Consider the following 25,119-nt stretch of genomic DNA (forward strand, 5'->3'; position numbering starts at 1 on the left):
CCAGTCGCCCCAGTGCCCTGAAGTCCCTTTTGATCACTGCAGGACTTCTCTCTGCAACCTCATCACTGCCAGCCTGTATAACCAACAGTGGGTAGTAGTCGGAAGGCCGTACCAGACCAGGGAGCTTCCTGGTAATGTCTCTGACCCGGGCCCCAGGGAGGCAGCAGACTTCCCTGTGGGATGGGTCCAGTCGGCATATCGGGCCCTCTGTTCCCCTCAGAAGGGAATCGCCTACGACAATTACCCTCCTTTTTTTCTTAGCAGAGGCAGTCATAATGCGTGGGGCTGACTGCCTCACCCTAGGCAACCCCCTGGACGGACCTTCGTCTACATCCTCATTTGCCTGGCCCTCAAGTTCCAGGGCCCCATATCTGTTGTGTAAAGGTAACCGGGAAGGTGAGGGAGGCCGGGCGGGGGTTCGCCTGGCACGCCGAGCAGGGACCCGTTTCCATTCCCCCCCGTCGCTTAGGTCCCCTCTTTCTACCTGGTGGCAAGAAGGCAGGGGATCCTCTGCTTCTCGCGGAGCCTCCATCTGCTGCCTCTGCCTCAGGGACGGTATTGTGCGGCTCCACCAATCTATCTCCCCCTCACACTCCCGGATACTCCTCAACCTTTCCACCTCCTCCTTCAGTTCTGCCACCAGGCCGAGCAGATCATCCACCTGGTCACTCCACACACAGGTGGTGTCTCTGCTGCCCTCCGGTACAGCTGACAGGCTCAGGCACTCCCTGCGGCCAGAGACCTGGACAGCTGTATGCTTGCGTGTGAGCTCCATCTGGGTCTCCACATTCCTTCTGGCGACGGCTTTCGGCCGAGTGGAAACCATAGCTGGTCCTCTTCTCGGAAGCCGACGATTACCAATTGAGTTGGCCTCTAGAGCCGGAAGCGGGGCTGCGCCTTGCCCGCTCGCCCTGCCTGCGCGAACTGCCGCGCAAACTGCCACACCACGCCCTTCTGACGCGCCACGCCCTGTTTACCCGCCCTGTTCGCCGCGCTCCCTGGGGGCTGCTCTTCTAAGTGAGGGGGTTTGGCCGCCGACCCTCTTGTCCCCGCCCACGCTGAGTCAGAGCTGCCGCTCGTCAGGAACGCCCTCCTCCGGCTCGGGGAATGGGGGGGCTGGGGCACCCTCTCGCTCCCTGCGCTTTTGCTTTTCGCGGGTTTGGCCGCGGTTTTGCCGCTTCAGGAAGGGTCCCCCGGCGCGATCCTCCGCTCCGAAGCCCTTCGCCTCGGTTGCTTCGCTGAAAAATGAAGTGAGAAGTGAGAAGTGAGAACTGAGAAACGAGTACTGTGATGAGGATTAGAGGGTCCCTGCCTCCAGCCAGGGGGAGGAAAGGGACAACCGGGTTTACTGGACTGTGTGGATTCGGTGGCCTGGCACATCGGACCCACAGGAGTATAAGGCTCTAGTAGACACCGGTGCACGGCGTACCCTAATGCCATCAAGCTATATAGGGGCAGAACCCATCTGTATTTCTGGGGTGACGGGGGATCCCAACAGCTAACTGTATTGGAGGCTGAAGTGAGCCTAACCGGGAATGAGTGGCAGAAGCACCCCATTGTGACTGGCCCAGAGGCTCCGTGCATCCTTGGCATAGACTACCTCAGGAGAGGGTATTTCAAGGACCCAAAAGGATACCGATGGGCTTTTGGTATAGCTGCCTTGGAGATGGAGGAAATTAAACAGCTGTCCACCTTGCCTGGTCTCTCGGAGGACCCCTCTGTTGTGGGGTTGCTGAAGGTCGAAGACCAACAAGTGCCAATCGATACCACCACAGTGCACCGGCGGCAATATCGCACCAACCGAGACTCCCTGATTCCCATTCATGAGCTGATTCATTAACTGGAAAGCCAAGGACTGATCAGCAAGACCCGCTCACCCTTTAACAGTCCCATATGGCCAGTGCGGAAGTCTAATGGAGAGTGGAGACTAACAGTAGACTATCGTGGCCTGAACGAAGTCACGCCGCTGCTGAGTGCTGCCGTGCTGGACATGCTAGAACTTCAATACAAACTGGAGTCAAAGGCAGCCAAGTGGTATGCCACAATTGATATTGCTAATGCATTTTTCTCAACCCCTTTGGCAGCAGAGTGCAGGCCACAGTTTGCTTTCACTTGGAGGGGCATCCAGTACACCTGGAACCGACTGCCCCAGGGGTGGAAACACAGCCCCACCATTTGCCATGGACTGATCCAGACTGCACTGGAACAGGGTGAGGCTCCAGAACACCTGCAATGCATTGATGACATCATCGTGTGGGGCAACAAAGCAGGAGAAGTTTTTGAAAAAGGGAAGGAAATAGTCCAAATCCTGCTGAAGGCCGGTTTTGCCATAAAACAAAGTAAGGTCAAGGGACCTGCACAGGAGATCCAGTTTTTAGGAATAAAATGGCAAGATGGACATCGTCAGATCCCAATGGATGTGATCAACAAAATAACAGCCATGTCTACACCGACTAGCAAAAAGGAAACACAAGCTTTCTTGGGCGTCGTGGGTTTTTGGAGAATGCATATTCCAAATGACAGTCTGATCGTAAGCCCTCTCTATCAAGTGACCCGGAAGAAGAACAATTTCAAATGGGGCCCTGAGCAACGACAAGCTTTTGAACAAATTAAACGGGAGATAGTTCATGCAGTAGCCCTGGGGCCAGTCCGGGCAGGACAAGATGTAAAAAATGTGTTCTACACCGCAGCCGGGGAGAACGGCCCTACCTGGAGCCTCTGGCAGAAAGCACCGGGGGAGACTCGAGGTCGACCCCTAGGGTTTTGGAGTCGGGGATACAGAGGATCCGAGGCCCGCTATACTCCAACTGAAAAAGAGATCTTGGCAGCATATGAAGGGGTTCGAGCTGCTTCAGAAGTGATCGGCACTGAGGCACAGCTCCTCCTGGCACCCCGACTGCCGGTGCTGGGCTGGATGTTCAGAGGGAGGGTCCCCTGTACACATCATGCAACTGATGCTACGTGGAGTAAGTGGGTCGCACTGATCACACAACGGGCTCGAATAGGAAACCCCAGTCGCCCAGGAATCCTGGAAGTGATCATGGATTGGCCAGAGGGCAAAGTTTTTGGAATATCGCCAGAGGAGGAAGTGACGCATGCTGAGGAGGCCCCAATGTATAATGAACTACCAGAAAATGAGAAGCAATATGCCCTGTTCACTGATGGGTCCTGTCGTCTTGTGGGAAAGCATCGGAGGTGGAAAGCTGCTGTATGGAGTCCTATGCGACAAGTCACAGGCACTGATGAAGGAGAAGGTGAATCGAGCCAATTTGCTGAGGTGAAAGCCATCCAGCTGGCTTTAGGCATTGCTGACCGAGAGAAGTGGCCAGTGCTCTATCTCTATACTGACTCATGGATGGTGGCAAATGCCCTGTGGGGGTGGTTGCAGAAATGGAAGCAGAGCAACTGGCAGCGCAGAGGCAAACCCATCTGGGCTGCCGCATTGTGGCAAGATATTGCTGCCCGGGTGGAGAACCTGGTTGTAAAAGTCCGTCACGTAGATGCTCACGTACCCAAGAGTCGGGCCACTGAAGAACATCAAAACAACCAGCAGGTGGATCAGGCTGCTAAGACTGAAGTGGCTCAGGTGGATCTGGACTGGCAACATAAGGGTGAGTTATTTCTAGCTCGGTGGGCCCATGACACCTCAGGTCACCAAGGAAGAGATGCAACATACAGATGGGCTCGTGATCGAGGGGTGGACTTGACCATGGACACTACTACGCAGGTTATCCATGAATGCGAAACATGCGCTGCAATCAAGCAAGCCAAGCGGTTAAAGCCTCTCTGGTATGGAGGACGAAGGCTGAAATATCAATATGGGGAGGCCTGGCAGATCGATTATATCACACTCCCACAAACTCGCCAAGGCAAGCGCCACGTGCTTACAATGGTGGAGGCAACCACCGGATGGCTGGAAACATATCCCATGCCCCATGCCACCGCCCGGAACACTATCCTGGGCCTTGAAAAGCAAGTCCTATGGTGACATGGCACCCCAGAAAGAATTGAGTCAGACAACGGGACTCATTTCCGAAACAACCTCATAGACACCTGGGCCAAAGAGCACGGCATTGAGTGGGTGTATCACGTCCCCTATCATGCACCAGCCTCCGGGATAATTGAACAATACAATGGACTGTTAAAGACTACACTGAGAGCAATGGGTGGTGGGACATTCAAGCATTGGGATACCCATTTAGCAAAGGCCACCTGGTTAGTCAACACTCGGGGATCTGCCAATCGAGCTGGGCCTGCTGTGGCGTTGTGTCCCCCCCTCCCCTGCGTAAGCAGTAACCACCAGTGGGGGTCGTGATGGCTGCATCCAGCTTATGCTGGTCTTTGGGGATGGATGGCAACACAGTAGCCAAGGGCTGCCTGGAGCAGTGACCCAAACGTCTTGCTGGTAAGCAAATATGACTATAAGTCAATCATCTTACTCTATAAATAGTGGACAGCCCAGGGCCTGTTGAGCTCTCCTGCATGGCTGCGGGCTGCATGCCAGGATCTCCCCTTGAGTAGGGACGCCTCTCAAGGTTACTCCTCAAGGTTGAGAGATTCCTTGCCACAACAGATCCTCGGTAAGTGACTAATAGCATGCTAAACTTTGAAATCTTATCTAAGTGATATAAAGGATTGATTGCACATAGATAATCCTTTACACATAAACCGTTGACCAAGTCTCAGACTAGGATTGGATCCAGCCACACCTAGACTCCTCTCTGAGAAGGAGTTTAGAAAGCAAGGGTTGTCTTTTCTGAACCTCGTGACTCAATGGGAGGGTGTCCCTGACAGTTTTGTCTGACCCTGTCCTCTATGCAGTAAATGATCAAGTGTAATCATCGACTCTTGTTAAACCACTGTCACATTTACCATTGAACTTTGTTAACTCACTGTTTTCTATCAATAAAGTGTATTGTTGCTTCTCTCTTACAAGTGAAGTGCAGTCTCACTCCATTCCACAACACCTGCCCAGTCAAAACTTTTACGTACTGTAGAAGGGGATAAAGTCCCTGTAGTGCACATAAAAAATATGCTGGGGAAGAGAGTCTGGGCTATTCCTGCCTCGGGCAAAGGCAAACCCATCCGTGGGATTGCTTTTGCTCAAGGACCTGCGTGCACTTGGTGGGTGATGCGGGAGGATGGGGAAGTCCGATGTGTACCTCAAGGGGATTTGATTTTGGGTGAGAATAGCCAATGATTTGAATTGTATGCTGTTAATTACTATGTAATACTGTATATCATCACTTCTGTGGTGGCTATATGCCATATCAACAGTATTACAGTAAGAGTCACCCAGATTAATGAAGAATGAACTTTGATGAAACCTACCGAGCAAAGTGCAGCGATGATAGAACTGGACAAGTGCAGCGGTGATGGGACCAAAACTGGCTTCAGCATGCAACAATCCAACACCACACACCATCTCTCCTGCCCTGAAGGACTGTTATGAGAGATGGAGCCCAAAGTCATGGACTAAATGAACTCAGCTGTTGTGGTTTAAACTGGCAGGCAGCTAAACACCATACAGCCATTCGCTCACTCCCCCCCGCCGCCCAGTGGGATGGGGGAGAGAATCGGGGAAAAAAAAAAAAGTAAAATTCATGGGTTGAGATAAAGACAGTTTAATAGGACAGAAAAAGAAGGGAAAATAATAATAAAAGAATATACAAACTAAGTGATGCACAATGCAATTGCTCACCACCTGCTGACCGATGCCCAGCCAGTTCCTGAGCAGCGGTCTCCCCCTCCTGGCCAACTTCCCCTAGCTTATATACTGAGCATGACATCACATGGTATGGAATAACCCTTTGGCCAGTTTGGGGCAGCTGCCCTGGCTATGCCCCCTCCCAGTTTCTTGTGCATCTCCAGCCTTCTCAGTCGGTAGAGCATGGGAGGCTGAAAAGTCCTTGACTAGTGTAAGCACTACTTAGCAACAACTAAAACATCGGTGTGTTATCAACATTGTTCTCATGCTAAATCCAAAACACAGCACTATGCCAGCTACTAGGAAGGAAATTAACTCTGTCCCAGCCGAAACCAGGACACCCCTGCACCTCACATATCCTCTGCCCTCAAACGTTTGAGGTTGTGCGATTGCTTATACTTTTAAAATGTCTACTTATCCTTTGGAGAAGTTGCCAAGTCTCTTCCAGACAAGACAAAATGTACTTTTACCATTGAAAGTTTTCCTCTTCCAGATTATTGAAGCCAATGCATGGGTTTCTGAGATGATTCTTTATCATTGGGATGTCCTTATTTTCCAAGACCTGTTTTAGCAATACAACAGCTGACAACATTTCTACTGCAATAAACAGTTTATCATGTGCCAGGTAGTTCTGTAGGACAATAATGTACCTCAGTCAGGAAGCTAAATAAGCAGTGTAACATATTTGAGTTACACAGTCAGATACCATAAAGGAGATGGACTTTTTTTAAAAAAGCCTGAAGTACAATGACAAATTTCCTAGTCACAGGCATGTCAAATTAACACAACACTGGTGGTAGAGCTTACTGGGTTTGCTACACATCCTTTCATCCTTTCCTTCTTTTGCCCCATAATCCCATCTGTTCTGATCTTACACTCATAGCAGGGGATTACTTTGCTACACAATATATAAAACAGAGTTAGTCCTCAGTAAGAGCATGCGACAATTAAAAAAAGTCAGTCAATTTGTTGCAATAGAAGAGCTCAGCCAGAGTAAAGTGTGTCAAGAAACAACTTTTGTGATTCAATATTGCCTATTCAACCAAAACCAGTCATGCAATACATAACACCATGGCAAGAGAATTAAGTCTGATTTTACACAACAACATGCTATGTTTGTGCTCTTTCACAGCTTGGCTATGTAACAGAGAGCAGGTTGTAAGCTTTTCACTCTTACCACAGCATTCTGTTGTCTGATAGCAGCAGCAAATGAGTGAACAGGCAGCTGCGCCTCCAGTTTCACCAGCGCAACCAGTGTTTTACTAGGATCACAGTTACGAATTGCAGTATTGATATTGTCAACTGCTATAAATTCTAGAGAACAGCAGGAAAAGCCTATTAATTTTCATATGCCATTTGCTCTTTATGCCATATAGATGACAATTAGGTTATCCAAAGAATATCATTTGCTGTCATTGGAGAAAAAAAAACATATTTGTGTGAGATTCTTCAACACAACTGCTGAATGTTGCAAAACCAGCATCTATTCAAAAGTATGCAGCAAATTGACTGGAGAACTTTAAAGTTTCTGGACTTTTAGATATTAGAGATCACTTATTGTACCTTTAACGCAAAAAAAGGAGCTGACCCATCCGAGCACAGAGGAGGACCTAATGTCCCTCCTGGGTTTGCTTGTGGCAGGTACTGCTCGTTATGTCAGCTCCAGCACCATAGTCTCACCTCACCCCAAATGCTCCTTTCCTCCTGCACTGTTTCCTCCCTTGCCTCCTCCTTTCAGCAGGACCTAACTCAGCTAGCTAGAACAAGCCTGTCCTGCAACACCAACATTTTTCTTGTCCATTTCAGGAGGCCTGGTAGATATTAGCCAAATATGTTGGGGGTTGGGATTCGCAGTGGCTAAACTGAGGGAAAAACATATGCTACAGCTTCTAGGACTTCATCTGCATGCCATTGCCTGTCCATTTGTTTAATAGTCTGGAAGATCAGTCTGCACAAGCACTGCCATCTAGAAATTATCCCCTTCTCCACAGCTCAAATTTCATATTAAACAGACTACCATAGAGGAGTACAAGTGTAACCCTTCTCAGTACTTGAACTACTCACCTGTTTTGCTTTTTGCCGAACTGACTTCAGAGGTTTGAACCCCAGCAGAAAAATGCTGAAAAACACTTCCCACTAGGGCAGCCACAGAAACCTTACAACACACCCCTTAGCTTAGTCACAGCCACCGTAATTGCACACCTGGAGGAGCCAACTCTCCAGGCCAGGACATACCCAGGAACATGTACAAGGGATTACTCCAGTCTTGTGCAAAGGGAAACAACCTTGAAGGTTAGAGCACATGTGGCAGAGTAAAGAATGACAATTATGTAAATGTCATTTCTATCAGCAAAATAACCCCCCATCTCCTCCACCTTATCTTATGGCTTTTCTATACTATTATCCAGGGAATGTTTTTAGTCACCACTGACTGCTCAAGTCTGTACAAGACTGCTTGTACAGCAGACACCATCCACAGTTCATGTATGCAGCAACATTCAGATTTTATTATATAACACTAAGACTGAAAACCTAAGTAACCAGGCCCACCTAAAACAAGCTCCTCGCCTCTCATTTCAATTGCTCTGAAGCATGGTCATATGTGGCCATGTTGCTCTTGAAGGCTCTTTTAGCTATTCCTGAGGTTAGAAAAAGCAAAGGCTCTCAAAGCTACAGTGTGCATGCTTTTTTAGAGAAAAGAGCAACGAGGAAAAGAGTCAGAGTCCGCAACTGGACTAGACTAGCTCTGTAGTCAATAACCAAGCTATTGATTTCTAATTTAGGAACTGAGCATGCAACTTGCAAAACACACTTTAAATTGTTTGCATTCCAATAACAAAAAGCATTATTTTTTCTTTTTAAACCAAACATAAGAAATAAGTTGCTCTCCAGATTGCTGTTACTGCTTTTCATACATCACAATTTTCCTCCTCATTTCCTTTACCAAGGAGCAACTCTTAGAGGAAAGTACTGCTCACCATGCCTAACCAATCTAAAATAGGCTAACATTTGAGATAGTAAGTCAAACTTAGCTTCTGGCTTAAGTTGACCTCACAGTACCACCTTTAAGTCACATTACAAAAGCAATTAGCCTGGATTCAAAGCATTGGAAATAATGCCAGAGACAAACCAGCCACTAAACCATGCCCAGATGTAGCATGAAATGACAGCAGTTTAACCAAAGCTGAACTTCCTAGCAAAGAAGTTTCCAGTCAAAAGCAGCAATACATCCACTGCAAATTTAGATCCCCCTTAACCATATTTTTTATAAACTATAACTTGTGTCATAGCATTTGTACTGTGACATTCTTAGCAGGCTAAGAACAGGTTAGATTGAGATATGTGTGTCTAAAAGTGAGACTAGTTTTCCTCTGCAATGTGATTGCAAAATATTCTTCCATGTGATCATTCTATTTTAATTCTACAAGGATGGTCATCGCTCCCAAGTGAGGATTAACACTGCACTGATGAATATTTGTTCAAGCCATCAAACCATGCATTTTGTTCAGTTTTAGACAATGTGTTTACCAGTGGCTCAAGTTATTAAAAGAAAAAAGTGTTAGCTTCCTCAGATAAAAAGAATATATCCAGCGCAGCACAGATTGGTAACTTGGCAATTGTGACACTGAGAAGAACGGTTACAAAAATAAAATGCAACGCATATGGTTTCTGTTTGAGAAACCTCATTTACATGCAAGGAATAGTGGATTCAATTCATCAGCTTAACATAATCAAACAGTTATGGTAAAAAAATGAGTATTAAAACAGTTACTCACTAAGCTTGTGAGCCTCAACTTCCGCATTGGCAACACTAACTTCTTTCTGCATTTCACTTTTGTCAAGCATATTTGGAACCCCTGCTATCCAACAGATCAGAAAGAAAGATTTAATTATGTTTCTAAGTTTGAGGGGAGATAAGGGATAAAACCCCTTGATGGGACACTCGGATTTGATTGTACTATTGCCTGGGCATCAAATACAATGTCACAGTAAACAGAGCATTAATCTTTCTCTGTGATTTTCATCTTACTCAAAGTGATGAATTTTCTCCTTAAAACTCAATTGCTCCAATACTCTTTTATTTGCTGTTAATGATTCAATATTACCTTTTGTTGTACTCAAGTTATAACTCATTTTCAAAATAAACATCGTATTAGGGGCTGCATGCTATATCTCAAATTTTCTTCTTATATCTTAGTTAGCAACTACTTATAAGGGCATCATGCTCTTTAAAGCAAATGTAGCTACTTGGCTGTCAATTAGTACATCAGTTATTCTAAAACCTTTATAAAATTGTTTCATAAGTGATGCTGAATGCAGAGTAAGGCAATTTCTCTCTGGATTAAAATCAGCTAAAAAAAAAAATCAAATTGATGCACAGTACCCGTTCCATTCAATTACCTTCATTTTCTGTTCTTTAGAATCACACAATTACAATAGGTACCATGAGGAATTTTGTGGCAGAACTTCAAGTAGGCTCAGAGCAGAACAGTTCAAACCTGCCATCAGCGCCACTTCATCTTGCTGGTTGTCCTGGTTTCGGCAGGGATAGAGTTAATTTCCTTCCTAGTAGCTGGTACAATGCTGTGTTTTGGATTTAGGATGAGAACAAAGTTGATAACACACCAATGTTTTAGTTGTTGCTAAGTAGTGCTTATGCTAGCCAAGGACTTTTCAGTTTCCCATGCTCTACCGACTGAGAAGACTGGAGGTACACAAGAAGCTGGGAGGGGGGCACAGCCAAACTGGCCAAAGGGACATTCCATACCATGTGACGTCATGCTCAGTACATAAACTGGGGGAAAGCTGGCCGGGGGGGCCGCTGCTTGGGGACTGGCTGGGCATCGGTCGGTGGGTGGTGAGCAATTGTACTGTGCATCACTTGCTTTGTGTATTATTATTATTATTACATTATTATTATTGCTATTATTATTTTATTTCAATTATTAAACTGTTTTAATCTCAACCCACGAGTTTTTCTCACTTGTGCTCTTCCAATTCTCTCCCCCATCCCACTGGGGGGGAGGGGAGGAGTGAGCAAGTGGCTGTGTGGTACTCAGTTGCCGACTGAGATGAAACCACAACACTGGTCAATTAGCCTCATTCACTTGGACTAAAGCTATGTGAACTGAAATGAAAACAATGCTTATAAACAGCAAATACGCTTTTGCGAAAGAGTCCATTGCTGTCAGCATCTCACTTTTACAGAAAGTTAACTAGAGTAGCAGTCTTTATCCAGCAGAGGATTATCTATTTCAAGACCAGTCCTATGAAGGGAGTTTCTAGCTCTGAGCGAGCCCACGTGGGAGCAGTTCAACCACAGCTAACTGGAAGCTTATGAATGAATTACAGGTCTATATAGAAGAGGGAGGTCAAAATTTACAGTATTCTGCACACAAAAGGAACTCAAATGTGAGGAAACAAAGCAGGCAATAAATGATTTGATTCTTAACTGAGGAATCCTTACAGCAAAAACCACAAATACAGACATTAGCCCCTAAAAGATTAGTAGAGAAGGAGCAGCAAGAAAAAAACAAAGTTGTAGACAGACATTAGCTACCTCTGCATATTTTATAAGTTTCCACAGAAATATTTTGTTTGTTCCTGTGGATTTAAGTCATGTTCAGCTGGAATCTGGAAGATCATGTGTTACATGCACACTTCCATAAGGATCCAGAATGGCTTACTGTTTATCTTACTGATATTGCCTTGAATCTCAGCTTGTGTCAGCAGCTCTTCATAGACATCTCTCTCCTCTTCAGAGATTGTGCCATTCTAAAAAAGAAAAACCAAAATTGTTGCTAGTACACAAAAACTTTGCAGAGAGAAAAGCTATTAGTGGGAGTTGTTAAAACTGCATCAGTTGAAATATTTACTGGATGCACTTGTAGAGGAATTTGTTGACCACATGAACCAAAGAAGTTTACACTTCGTTGTAACTAGCTGAGCAATATTTAAAGCATTTTCTGCTTCCTGTAAAATATCCATGTAAATATAGTGTAGCATTTTTCAACTACAAAAAGCATTAGCTCTCATGTAAAAAACAAAGCAAATAATTTCACATTAAAGATCTGTGGCAGAGGTTATACTTTATGCTCAAAAAAATTTTTTTTTTTACAACTTTTTAAAGATTTTTATTTTTTTAAAGCAATTGATGGAGGAAAAGCAGTCTTTTTTGGGTTTTAGCCTTTCAGTGTTTTATCCTTTGGTCAAAGTTAAGCTACGTCATAGTCACATTAACCATATTCTTTTAAAATTGGCTGTCAGCTTGTTGGATTACTATTATTTATCTTATTTAGCTTAAAAGTTTTTTCTTAATTGCACTAATTTTTAAAATTAACTTAATTTTTAAAACAATAATACTATAGCATGAAAAGCAACATGAAGGAACATATATATTGTGAATGCTACCTTAAGTCTTGCATTTGATTTTCTCCTTTTAGCTTCAAAGAGTTCATTCTGATAATCCTGTGCAAGTTCCTCATCCACGTTTAGCAACACTGCATTTGGGTTCCTCAGAGTTGCAATGGTTTGCTCAGCTATTCCCTTCTCAATAGCTTTGTTAATTGTTATTACTGCTGCATGCACTAAAATTAAAAGCACAATCCAAAATTTCAGGAAGCAATCAAAACATTCAATTCAAATGCTTTTAATTCCTTAACCCCAGGCTTCTTTTAAAAAGAAAAAGCAAATAACATGCTATTGACAGTAGAAAAATAAACTTCCTTCATTAAATCTGGGGAAGTCTCCAATCAACAGGAAAGCACTTAGTTGTTATCACAAGACAACAAAATAATTCTACTAAGAATAGAAGTAGCAGTAAAAGAATCAAAGAACAACAGTTTGTATGTATGTAGAGAATTGTTAGGATTAATAGCCTTTCTTAGCACTAGAAGCTAAAGTAGTTGAAGCCTTAGGCTGCAAGAGCTGACCGAAAGTAAACTTTTTGATAAAACTAATGCTGCAAACACAGAACTAGCTGAAACTGGCAGATGCAAGCAGAATGAAGAAGGACTGAGGAAACAATTCCAAGAGAATGAGGTAACTTCAGAAGAAGGCCAGCCCAGTGACCAAGAAAACCAATAAAGAAATCAAGAGATCACAGACCAGAATTAAGTGATTGGACTTGGGGATCGGGTGATGGGTGGTACAGGTATAATTGGGGTGTGCGATCTGCAGTAGGGGTCCCTTTTCAGAGGCACCCAGCTCGAGCTGCTCTGAACCACTTATTTACTCAGCGGATTGGCAACTCTTCTTCGAGCAGGAACCTAGGGCCAAGCCCTGTTGAGGTGGCATCCGCATAATTCCTACCATGGTCTAGGTGGCGGCGGCATAATTCCTACCATGGTCTAGGTAGCGGCTGCATAATTCCTGCAACAATGTATGATCACATAAGTAACCGCAGTTTATCTAATTCTTGCTCATTCTGTCAGCTGCCACATGCAAGTTCTTGGTTCCTTCAGCTTAAATCCCTGGGACTGATACTCACCTCATCAGGGATGTTTTCAGAACACCAGGTTGGAAACCTGCACCACAGATTCCTTGTATCTGTTTATTATTTATACTGTCACCATTTCTTCTGATTTATTTGAAATGAGTGTTTAATGTGTGTTCAACAACTTACATATTCCCCTTCAAGCATCCCACTCCTAATGCTTCCCCTAGATCACAGCAACAAAAGCACTCAATGTTTGCTCAGAGGTAGCACATTGCTGTCTGTTCCATGTTTTCCTTTCTCCCAACTAGGGATTACTATTTTACTGACAGAAAACAAAACATGAGTTACATTTTATTGTTCAAGTCCTATGTAATTTAGAAGGCAATCATATGCAGGAATTGAAAGCATTTTCAGTAGTGTTTCTCTTAGTTAAGGCTTCTTTTGTGTCCATAAAGACATGAGACATACGAAAGTATTGTTTAAAGTAACTATATCTGAAAGATTCTACAGAAGAATAAGGAAATTCAAACTCCATAAAACTTGTCCCCCCAGAAAACATAGTTAAGACTCCCCAGGCAAGGAACAACCCTGCATACCACATCTAAGCCTGCCTAGGATGAACTAGCTCCTTTCCTAACTGAGGATCTCCATGAGCAGCTGGGGAACCAGAAGGACACTGATGTAACAGTCCCTACTTCTGTTACCTGCAAAGCTGCAGGACAGCAAACTTCAAATGGGGGGAAGAACACTCAAAGGGCTTTGCAGGGTTCCCAAAATGTTATTGAACAGGAAAGTGGGAAAAAGTGTCATAGGACTCACTACAGCTATTGACCAGCTTAAGTGTTAAACCTCTCCTTTGAGAAAACAAGAAAACTTCAACTACTAAACAAATGCTTGCTTCCAAGATTTTAGAAGTCAGAAATTTTCTTGTTTTTTCACACAGAAAACTTTCATGAATGTACAAAATCAAAGCCACTTGCAGCTGAATTAGGTATAAAGTAATGGCCAATGCACCCCTCCCAGCTCTTCCCTGCCACACATTTGGCCCTGAGATCAGGCTAGATAAGGGGCTTTCTCTAGAGCTACAGTTTATCTGTACCTTCATGCCACAAAAAGACCCCAATGATTGCCTGGTGGCACATTCATCTCAAAGATTTTACAGAGATTATTATATAAAATGTAATTCCTGATAAACTTTTATCTAGATCCTACCCCAAAGGAGGAACACAGCAGCTCCCCATTTATCACCACAGCAACTTGTCTAGGATTTACTTTCATGCCACCAGTGAGATGTGTGAGGGAAAACACGAATGCCATCTTTCCTTATTCTATCAATATTTACTTGCTGTGTGGCCTTGCATGGTTTTGCTAAACTAGGGAACAAAAAAGCATTCAGTAAAAAGCACTTTTTTGGATTAAATTTAACTGAGGGTCTATATATGAGTTTAGAGCCTTCAATTTCTTTCAGTATATGAAAGAAATGAAAGATGCTTGTCAATGATCAGGAAATTTGAGTTTTTAGAAAGAAAAAGGGGTGTACAAATTTAAGAAAGTAGAACAGAAGAGCAGACCATTGGAAACTCAACATGGGCAAATGAAGCATGAAGCCATACATTCTCAGAGAGGGCAGTTACTGGAACAGCTTGCCTAGCTGTTGGTGGATCATCCATTGCTTGCATTAAATTCATGCTAGAAAGTTGTTTTAAAATTATTTCCCTCTAGGTCAGTTCAGCACAGCATCAGAGGAGAAATGTAAGCAGTTGGCATGATGGAGAAACAGAGAGCAACATTGGTTCCTCTGATGTTGAACTCTATGAACACCCAGACCAACTTCAAGAGGCTAAGAGAAGATTGCAGTTCTTAAGACACACATATCACCCCCACATCCTCATATAACAAAACACATAGGAAGGATGTAATCTCTTCCACAGTTGTGTAAGAGATCTCATTGACATAAGTAGAGCTAGCAAAAAGTAGTCAACAGATAGGTTCAAGGTTAGGAGATATGTGAACATGTATTGGTGGATGTTGTGAACCCATCTACCAAGAGAAACAGTGAGAAACCTGAATGGACTTGCAAGAGTAGCCTAGAGGTATGGAATAACAGAGAGGGTTATTTGGAGAATAAGCTTGCTTTGAAAGCACTTAAGCTTACTCTTTGCACACTAATTTCTACTATTGCTGACAGCACAGCAGGAGTCCTCAGCAGTTGTTTTGTTTCATATCTCCTTTTGCTTACTCCATTTTGGAAGCAGTGTAGTAGATCCTTTCCTCTGGCAGGATCTCCACGCCCAACCTTACTAGTGGATGAGGGTTCCCATAGCAGATATTTCCTGTTCTGGGGCAGGGCATGTTATCTACAGCACACTCCTTCCCCAAAGAGACAGAACCAGCATCAGGAAACCCTGCTTTTCTATGGAAGACTGAAAACACTTCAGAAGTTAAAGGAAACCCTACATGCACTATAAAAAGCTTTCAGAGAAGGAAGTTGCAGCCCTTTCATCTTCAGGGAAGGAAGCTCCCTGGAAAAGTACTTGGCAGTCACTAAATCTATGAAAATTTGCTAAAAAAAGGAGACAAACTACCCCCACTTCCAAAGGCAGTATTTTAAGAGCAGGCTTTGCACAAGCATATACATATTAAGCTATAGCAGGCTCCAAAATATACAACACAGACAATGTGAATCAACATGAGGAAGCATGTTTTAAGTTAAGGTCTAGAAATTTCAGCACAAAAGTCATGAATCAGCTTGTTTCAATTATGCTGCTTTGTAGGGTTTAACAAAGTTGCAATGGAACTTAATTATAATGCAGCTCCCCCCCGTGTTTAAAGGTTAGTCTGCAGTACTGTTACTGGTTTGTATCAATGACCCACTGTGCCATTGAACGTGCTCAAGCCAGCCCTTCTGTTCTTCAGTTTGCCCCTCTGAAAAAGGCTAGGATTTTCAGAACAAAATAACTAGAGCTCAAATGTGGATTTAAGTGGACACACTTTCATGTCATTTAAGTTCAAGCATTTTTTTTTCTTTTTAAATATATCATTTCATTCCACGAATAAACTGAAATGAAGAAAAGACAACAGCACATAACTGACACTGTCACTGCTTTCAGCATTACCTTCTCTTCAGATTTGTTTCCTGAACTAGCCTTCCCAGTAGACTTATTATAAGCAACCATTTATACTCAAGCAGATGGAAGGGGATCTTAGTGAGTCAGTGCCTTGAGCCAGTTTCTTCGCTAAAATTTAAAGGCTTACCTTAGGCAGACCAACGGACTCCACTGCTCTTAACCATTGCACGGTATTGTCAGTGTGCCAAAAATGAAGGCCCGATGTCTATTGGAAACACAGAAGGAAAAGATGATAAAAATAATGCAAAGCAAATTCTCTAATTATTGATCCTCCTGTTGCTTCCCAATTTTATATCCCAAAGTCAAGGTCAGGGAGTTTTCCCTCGTTTGACCCTGGAGACTAAAAGCGTCACAGCTGCAATCCTGTTAATGAAGCAGCTTAACACATCAACAGCCCCACGCTGTCCAACTCATTCTTTTATGTAACACAAGCCAGATTTGCACATGTCTAGGTGTATAGTGACTGAAATGGCCATTTGTACAGCCCTTCAGTAGTCTTCGGGAGTAAAGGCTAGCTATCAAATACCGGGGACCACTACCTCTGAAATACAGAAGTGGTAACACTGCTCAGTGCTACTGTGAAGGAGAACAGATTAAGGAGTTCTTAGTCAGTGTTCAGGTCTACCTGAATACCTGCCCCTCACTACAGCCTATGCAAGCAGCAGTTAAGAGCAAAGTGGGAAAGTTTTTTAATTTTTAAGGAGTCAGGGTAAATTCTTAACCATGGTTCCAACAACCATATGGGACCTAGAACAACTTAATTTTTCAACTCTCAAACAGCCAGTGATTACACCTTTATAATGTCCATTTCTCAATTTTTTTTCTGCCCTTTCTACATGTTGAGATAATGCATTCCATAGCAGGGCTACTGCATATGCATATGTATTTCTGTATTATTGAGGATCTTGGCATTAATGAACAGCTAGCACATGTAGCAAGCTAAGCTTAATTACCAGTAGCTTGATTTTTGCTTCTCTGTGATAAATTTGGTAAAATAAACACACAGATCTAATGAAGCGAATGTCCTCCCATAAAAGATGAGGAAAATTAGGAATAGTTATCAAGTTTAATTATTGAATTGCTTTTGGCTCCAATTCCTAGTGAGGAATAATTGTATAAATGGTAATGCTCATGTTCTCCCTGGAGCCAGAAGTGTAATTTGTTCAGCTTTAAAAACATTAAGTGACACTAACAGTTTTTCTAAGGGTAAAATATTTTTAACTTACGTTGGCTTCTTAGTGCTGCGTGTCTTCCATCTAGTTCTAACAGGCTTACAAAAGAGATGCAGAAAGTAAACCAACCATGTTTGTGTCTTTAAGAGTTGGAAGACAGACATTAAAATTTGTCTTGTTGGTGAGAACCGAAAAAGTTATTACCTTATAGCATGCCTGATCCACATTGTAGATCTTTTTGTCTGACACCACATTAGGGGCAAAGAATTTCACGAGCTTGGCAAGGTAAACACCATTTCTTAAGCCTTCCTCCAGCTCCGTAGTAGGGGGCAGCTGCTCTTCCAAGCAGACTTCCATCCACCTACAGAGACATCATTTGAGAAACATTTTTATTTGTGATTTTAATAGAAGTAACATCTTTCCCCACAACCATTGTACTTTTAAAGTCACTAGCACAACATAATTAGTAAGAAAAAAGGGCACAGATTAAGGAGAAAATTCTCGTGTTTGTTCACATGGCAGATCAAAATGACTAGAGAATCATATCTGCACTGCATGGTAGTGACCAAGCAACATGCTTTGAAGTATATGCCCCCTAAGGGGTCTAATTTATTTTGTATTTTCACACCGCTGTGTGAAAATGCTCAGATCTTTTAAGCAGCGCAAGGCTTTTAAATAGACAGTAATTTAAGTTGAAACCAGAAGAAAACATAGGGTGCTGTGTATTATTGATGTTTCCATTCTAAAAGAAATCTGCAACAGCCTATGTCAGGGCTGAACCCCAAGAGCATTGAGACCAGCAGTGCGCTGGGTGAGGTTGTTTCCCACGGCCAAGGTGCACTGTGACCCAAGCTCACAGCATCTCCTCAATATAGAGCATTCCTGCAGTTCATCCTCCTCCTGCAGCACATGGCAGCTCTCCACATTCACCCATGAAACACGTGGTGCCAGCGCTGACAGAAGGAGTGAAGCTTTTTGTTGAAACAGCCCAAGGTACATTACACATTTGAGGTCTGCCTGGCAATGACTTGGCTGAAACATTGCCACTGCCCATCAGGTGGGATGGCTTCTTGTCAAACAGTGACTAAATCCTTCAAGGTTGTGGTGGGTTGACATTGGCTGGATGCCAGGTGCCCACCAAGCCGCTCTATCACTTCCCTTCTCAACTGGACGGGGGAGAAAAATACGACAAAAGGCTTGTAGGTCAAGATAAGGACAGGGAGATCATTCAGCAATTACCGTCACAGGCAAAACAGACTCTGCTCGGGGAAATTAATTTAATTTATTGCCAATCAAAAATCAGAGTAGAGTAATGAAAAATAAGAACAAATCTTAAAACACCTTCCCCCCACCCCTCCCTTCTTCCCAGGCTCATCTTCACCCCTGATTTCTCTACATCCTCCCCCCCGAGCTGCACAGGGGGATGGGGAATGGGGGTTGCAGTCAGTTCATCACATGTTGTCTCTGCTGCTCCTTCCTCCTCACACTCTTCCCCTGCTCCAGCATGGGGTCCCACCCACGGGAGACATTCCTCCACGAACTTCTCCAACATCGGTCCTTCCCACAGGCTGCAGTTCTTCATGAACTGCTCCAGCGTGTGTCCCTTCCATGAGGTGCAGTCCTTCAGGAATGGACTACTCCAGCGTGGGCTCCTCTCCACAGGGTCACAGGTCCTGCCAGGAGCCTGCTCCAGCATGGGCTTCCCACGGGGTCACAGCCTCCTTCAGGCACATCCACCTGCTCCGGCATTGGGTCTTCCACGGGCTGCAGGTGGATATCTGCTCCACTGTGGACCTCCATGGGCTGCAGGGGGACAGCCTGCCTCACCATGGTCTTCACTACAGGCTGCAGGGGAATCTCTGCTCCGGCGCCTGAAGCACCTCCTCCCCCTCCTTCTTCACTGACCTTGGTGTCTGCAGAGTTGTTTCTCTCACATATTCTCACTCCTCTCTTCCGGCTGCTGTTGTGCAGAAGTTTTTTCTCCCCTTCTAAAATATGTCATCACAGAGGCACTACCACCATCGCTGATTGGCTCAGCCTTGGCCGGTGGCGGGTCCGTCTTGGAGCCGGCTGACACTGGCTCTGTTGGACATGGGGGCAGCTTCTGGCATCTTCTCACAAAAGCCACGTCTGTAGGCCCCCGCTACCAAAACCTTGCCACGTAAACCCAATACAAAGGTGATACACTAGTTACATTTTTGAGATTTAGATGTGTGTCCTGGTTTCGGCAGGGATAGAGTTAATTTCCTTCCTAGTAGCTGGTACAGTGTTGTGTTTTGGATTTAGGGTGAGAACAATGTTGATAACACACCGATGTTTTAGTTGTTGCGAAGTAGTGCTTCCACTAGTCAAGGACTTTTCAGCTTCCCATGCTCTACGGACTGAGAAGGCTGGAGGTGCACAAGAAGCTGGGAGGGGGCACAGCCAGGACAGCTGACCCCAACTGGCCAAAGGGATATTCCATACCATGGGACGTCATGCTCAGTATATAAAGCTGGGGGAAGAAGAAGGAAGTGGGGGACGTTCGGAGTGATGGCGTTTGTCTTCCCAAGTAACTGTTACGCGTGATGGAGCTCTGCTTTCCTGGAGATGGCTGAACACCTGCCTGCCAATGGGAAGTAGTGAATGAATTCCTGGTTTTGCTTTGCTTGCGTGTGCAGCTTTTGCTTTACTTATTAAACTGTCTTTATCTCAACCCATGAGTTTTCTCACTTTTACCCTTCCGATTCTCTCCCCCATCCCACTGTGGGGGGAGAGAGCGAGCGGCTGCGTTGTGCTTAGTTGCCGACTGAGGTTAAACCACGACAATGTGATAGATATTAGACAGAAAACAGTAATTATTAAATACATAACAAGTTCAGAAGGCCAGTAACAGACATAAAATACTGGATAATATGGTTTTTATATTGAATAGCCAAGAGAAACTGCTACCAAAGCACTCCTGATAAAGATTAGCATCCTAATCACTGGACCAGAAGTTGCTTACATTGGTGGTCTAAGTGTTTTGGCCCTGTGATATTATTCTCATTTCTAGCAGCTAAATCACATTACAAGAGCTATAAATCTGTTTAGTTCTTTCCCAATTTTTTTTTTTTTTGCTTAGGCAATCTCTGCTGCTTTTTAAAGGATATTAATACAATTACAAATGGAAAAGAACAATCTGAAGACATTAGTTCACTTTGCTTACTGTCAGTAAGTCAGACTTGCTGTACACTATGTGAGACAGCATTATAAATCTAACATCACCTCCACAGGGGTGAATTCAGAAACCAGAAAGCTGGGATCCAAATTGAAAATGAGCCAGTTCTTCCCCGCTACGGAGAAGAAAAAAGCTCACTACATTTTGTTTCAAGTTAAAACTCAAGACAAATGACCTATTCCATTACACTTTTGGATTTGTTACAGGACATATGAAAGTTGTTTCACTGAAGCACAGACTACCCAAATAGCTCTTCAGGAAACCACCAGCCATAAATCTGGGACAATATCACGCAAAGCTGCATAGAGCAAGTGTCATTAGAACTGTAGTTTGCAGTATAAAAGCTGCTTTGGTGAGAAGAATTGTATCCCTGACATTTCCCTGCTCCATCCTGAATTGCGTGTTTGTGTTATGGGTCAATGTCAAGGGTCCTAAAAGTCATCCTTATTAATGACATTTTATAGATTGAATAGATATACACACTATGGCAAAATGTCACATTTGTCTTATCCAAAACAGAGGGCAAGGAAGAAAAAACAAAGAATGTGTACTCCCAGCAAATGTGGGTTTCACCTGAGCCAGTTAGCTCTTTCTATGGAATTTATTTCCTAAAATGTGTCTTCTAGAAGTGTTGCATGGATAGCAGGAGGAGCTTGCTGAGCCATGAGAGGTATTCACCATGAGCTGAAACTGACCCTGTTGTCCAATGGACCATCTCCTGTGAGACAAACCATATGCCCCAACAGCAGCATTGGGTATGGCACACCGGATCCTTTACACTTCTAATTCTCAGTTTTCTTGTGAAAATGTTTTTGACCTCTTCTGTCCAGGGCATCAAAAAATATTCCATTTGAACTGTCTTTGAAGATACACACACTTGCCCCCCCCCTCCGCCCCCAATTGCTTTTCTCCCTTCTGGTGCAAAACTTTGCTACTTAGAGTCAACTTTCCCCTGTCTTGGATCCTCAGGGGACTGGCCCAAAACCAGATGGTGCAGGAGCTCCCCTTAAAAGCCAGCCAAGCCCTGCTATTTGCCCTTCCATCACAAGCAGCTCTTCTTCAGGCTTTCCTTTACAATGCAACTGAGGTGCACCAGCAGAAAAAGCTCCACGTGTCAGCACTGGCCCAGGTATTACAGTTAACAGCCTTATAGTTCAACGTCCATTAGCAAGGCATCGCTTAGTGCTGCGAAGGAAAGGCTAACAGGAACCCGGGCACAACACTAGGAGATAACAGCAGCCTTCAGAGCAGGTCTAGGTTATGATTTATAATCCTCCAAATTCCTGTTCTTGTGACACTGTCGTGGTTTAACCCCAGCTGGCAACTAAGCACCACACAGCCCTTCGCTCACTACTTCCCGCCCCCGCCCCACAGTGGGATGGGGGAGAGAATCGGAAGGGCAAAAGTGAGAAAACGCGTGGGTTGAGATAAAGACAGTTTAATAAGTAAAGCAAAAGCTGCACACGCAAGCAAAGCAAAACCAGGAATTCATTCACTACTTCCCATTGGCAGGCAGGTGTTCAGCCATCTCCAGGAAAGCAGAGCTCCATCACGCGTAATGGTTACTTGGGAAGACAAACACCATCACTCCGAACGTCCCCCACTTCCTTCTTCTTCCCCCAGCTTTATATGCTGAGCATGACGTCCCATGGTATGGTGTCCTGGTTTCGGCAGGGATAGAGTTAATTTCTTTTCTAGTAGCTGGTACAGTGTTTTGGATTTAGGATGAGAACAAAGTTGATAACGCACCGATGTTTTAGTTGTTGCTAGGTAATGCTTACACTAGCCAAGGACTTTTCAGCTTCCCATGCTCTACCGACTGAGAAGGCTGGAGGTGCACAAGAAGCTGGGAGGGGGCACAGCCAAACTGGCCAAAGGGACATTCCATACCATGTGACGTCATGCTCAGTACATAAACTGGGAAAGCTGGCCGGGGGGGCCGCTGCTCGGGGACTGGCTGGGCATCGGTCGGCGGGTGGTGAGCAATTGTACTGTGCATCACTTGTTTTGTGTATTATTATTATTATTATCATATTATTATTATCATTTTATTTCAATTATTAAACTGTTTTTATCTCAACCCACGAGTTTTTCTCACTTGTGCTCTTCCAATTCTCTCCCCCATCCCACCAGGGGTGGGGGGGAGTGAGCGAGCGGCTGCGTGGTGCTTAGTTGCCGACTGAAATTAAACCACGACAGTCCTTTTTGGCGCCCAACGTGGGGCACGAAGGGTTTGAGATAATAACAGATTAACCGGAGTGTATTAAGGAACTTATATCTGTTAGTAGTTGTGGGTCACAATGTTGGTTTCTCTGTTCTCGATTTTAATTTGTATAATCTGCATCGCGCTCTTTTTCCTGCTGTACATGTTAAAGATTGGTGTTGGGTTTTGCAGTTTGCTGTGGTCTGCAGTGAATAGTAATGTCTCGCTTGTGAGGTTTGTTTTTAGAACATTGACCTTGACGTTTCTGTGTTATGTAAACTTCGCAATGAAGCCGTTACTGTACCATGGATACCATTTTGTGGAGACAACTAGCAATTGCAGTAACTTTTCTGAGAGGTTTTTTTCGGAGGAAATACAGAATGGCAGTGTCACTACCTTCTTCTATGATGTTTCCTCCTTCATTACAGTAATTTTTCAGTATTTTGAGCATCCTTGGGCAGTTAAGATACTTCTATTAATACTTCTTGGGAATATTGTTTCGGTTTTGTCTAAAGTTGGTAAGCAATTTAAGAATATCATCCAGAGATCTGCCCCAAGGCTGAATAATTATGAGTGGCAGGGTGTGTGGGACAAGATGGGCAAGTACCTAGGCCAATGGGCACCCCCAGTGTTTTGGAACTTCACCCCTGAGCAAGTGCAGAATCCTGAAGAGTTAGTAGAATATTTGGACAAAGTATGCTGTCACCCTGGCAACTCCAGAGAGATGCAGAACATTCTAACGTGCTGGGGCCTGGCCCATGCCTACCGAGCCCTGTTCAACACCATTCAGTGCCCTCAAAGGGAAGAGAAGGTCTCTGGCTCTGATAGTAAAACGACACGCACTGCGGCCACTCAGACCCGGGCATCAGGCCCTGCGGCCACTCAAACCCGGGCAACATGCACTACGGCCACTCCAACCCCGGCGACAGGCTCTGCGGCCACTCAGACCCCGGCGACAGGCCCTGCAGCCACTCCGACCCCGGCGACAGGCACTGCGGCCACTCCGACCCCGGCGACATGCCCTGCGGCCACTCCGACCCCGGCGACATGCATTGCGGCCACTCCAACCCCGGAAACATGCACTGCGGCCACTTCAACCCCGGCAACATGCCGGGGAGAACGGCCCTACCTGGAGCCTCTGGCAGAAAGCACCAGGGGAGACTCGAGGTCGACCCCTAGGGTTTTGGAGTCGGGGATACAGAGGATCCGAGGCCCGCTATACTCCAACTGAAAAAGAGATATTGGCAGCATATGAAGGGGTTCGAGCTGCTTCGGAAGTGTTTGGTACTGAAGCACAGCTCCTCCTGGCACCCCGACTGCCGGTGCTGGGCTGGATGTTCAGAGGGAGGGTCCCCTGTACACAACATGCAACTGATGCTACATGGAGTAAGTGGGTCGCACTGATCACACAATGGGCTCGAATAGGAAACCCCAGTCGCCCAGGAATCCTGGAAGTGATCATGGATTGGCCAGAGGCAAAGATTTTGGAATATTGCCAGAGGAGGAGGTGACTCATGATGAGGAGGCCCCAATGTATAATGAACTACCAGAAAATGAGAAGCAATATGCCCTGTTCACTGATGGGTCCTGTCGTCTTGTGGGAAAGCATCGGAGGTGGAAAGCTGCTGTATGGAGTCCTATGCGACAAGTTGTAGAAACTGCTGAAGGAGAAGGTGAATCGAGCCAATTTGCAGAAGTAAAGGCCATCCAGCTGGCTTTAGGCATTGCTGACCGAGAGAAGTGGCCAGTGCTCTATCTCTATACTGACTCATGGATGGTGGCAAATGCCCTGTGGGGGTGGTTGCAGCAATGGAAGCAGAGCAACTGGCAGCGCAGAGGCAAACCCATCTGGGCTGCCGCATTCTGGCAAGATATTGCTGCCCGAGTGGAGAACCTGGTTGTAAAAGTCCGTCACGTAGATGCTCACGTACCCAAGAGTCGGGCCACTGAAGAACATCAAAACAACCAGCAGGTGGATCAGGCTGCTAAGATTGAAGTGGCTCAGGTGGATCTGGACTGGCAACATAAGGGTGAATTATTTCTAGCTCAGTGGGCCCATGACACCTCAGGTCACCAAGGAAGAGATGCAACATACAGATGGACTCGTGATCGAGGGGTGGACTTGACCATGGACACTATTGCGCAGGTTATCCATGAATGCGAAACATGCGCTGCAATCAAACAAGCCAAGCGGTTAAAGCCTTTTTGGTATGGAGGACGATGGTTGAAATATAAATATGGGGAGGCCTGGCAGATCGATTATATCACACTC

General features: G+C 44.9%; 1 pseudogene; it reads right to left on the reverse strand.

Moving 5' to 3' along the window:
* LOC143172220 (ras GTPase-activating-like protein IQGAP2) overlaps positions 1–17,802 on the reverse strand; it is a 71,443-nt pseudogene extending 53,641 nt beyond the window's left edge.
* Between the last annotated feature and the right edge of the window lie 7,317 nt (positions 17,803–25,119).

This window comes from Aptenodytes patagonicus, chromosome W (genome assembly GCF_965638725.1).
Source record: "Aptenodytes patagonicus chromosome W, bAptPat1.pri.cur, whole genome shotgun sequence".
Lineage (NCBI taxonomy): Eukaryota > Metazoa > Chordata > Aves > Sphenisciformes > Spheniscidae > Aptenodytes > Aptenodytes patagonicus.